The sequence below is a fragment of the Sipha flava genome, unplaced genomic scaffold, assembly GCF_003268045.1.
Source record: "Sipha flava isolate LNK unplaced genomic scaffold, YSA_version1 18409_pilon_pilon, whole genome shotgun sequence".
NCBI lineage: Eukaryota > Metazoa > Arthropoda > Insecta > Hemiptera > Aphididae > Sipha > Sipha flava.
Genome location: NW_020272286.1, coordinates 1 through 1,551, shown reverse-complemented (window position 1 = coordinate 1,551; position 1,551 = coordinate 1).

The following is a 1,551-nucleotide window of genomic DNA, read 5'->3' as shown; positions in this document are numbered from 1 at the left end:
CCCCCCCCCCCCATGAAAAATTCCTGATTGCGCTACTGGCACATACCTAGTGCATTTGGATACGTCTCCGATGTGAAGCACACATGCCCATCGTTGGATATTTGCTATCTTCAAATTTGTAATTCAATCAGTTTAAATACCACCAATTGTTTTAAAACGAGTATTTGGAATCATTTCATAGTTTTTGTCTACATTAACATTAAATGATCATTAAGCTTAATTAAAAGATGTTCGTTCTAAATGGCAAAATTTTTGTTTTTGCCATTCAACAGTTTACAGCCAGCAACGTGTTTTGCCAAATACAAAGGAATGTATAATCAAGTTCATCAATGATTTTAACTATTGTCTGAAAACACGTGCAGTGATATCGTGCCGATCTATTGCAGTTGACCTGGCAATAACGCAATTTTAATTTCATCCCATTTTGGATTACACGTAAATGTAATGAACAAATCTAGTCGTCCGTACGCGCACACAAAAGTTATGGCGTTTTGAATATACTCGTATTCTTGCATATGACGTGGGCTACCAATATATGATGATGGAAGAATATATGAAATACTGATATTGTTGATGTTAGTTATTCCATCTACATTACCAACCATCACGCAAATGAATGATTTATCAGCTCGATGTTTCGCTTGATTATATAAAAAAAAAAAATGATTTGGCACATTCTTGGTCTCAAAGCCAGGGGCGGAGTGGCTCATCTGAAAATCTGGAATTTTCCAGATGGGCCGGTACTGACAGGGAATTTTTTGGGCCGGAATGCAACAAAAATTAAAAATTAAAAAAAAATTTTTAAACAACAATATAAGTATAATTGGCGATCAATTGTTCAATATTTCAAATATTTAATGATCATTATTACAAATAAAACTTCTTGTTATAATCTTAAAGTACGGGTTATAACGGGTTATATTCGTTTTCACACAAGATTAAGCATGCATTCCAGTGGTAAATCCTACACTAATCTCCCGGACGGCTGTCATTCGGTTTTTTCAAATAAGTTTTTTCAAATAAGCAACGCGCGGGATAAGCGATAGTGTCTGTAATTTTGTCTTTCCGTCATCGATACTCCCATAGAACGATAGTAGAAGAGTATATTAATGTTTTAATAAAAGTTTCAAATCACTGAGCTCAAAACTTGATTTTTTACGATTTTTTGAAAAACACTACCGTCTATATAGGAATAATGATATTTGGAGCAATACGCGTCGCGCGGGATAAGCGATGGTGTTTTTAATTTGGACTGTTGGTCGTCGATACTCACATAAAAAGATAGTAGAAGAGTATTTTAATGTTCTAGTACAAGTTTCAAATCACTGAGCTCAAAACGTTATTCGTACACTTATCTCCCGGACGGCTGTAATTGGGATATTCCAAATACACAACTCGCGGGTTAATCGATTGTTTCTGTAATTTTGTCTTTTTATCGCCGATACCACGTATTTTATTTCTTAGAAACCCCATAAAACGGCAGAAGTACATTAAATCGGATTATCTTTATTTTATAAATTCGTTGATCCCAATTCGCTGTAATTTGGTCGT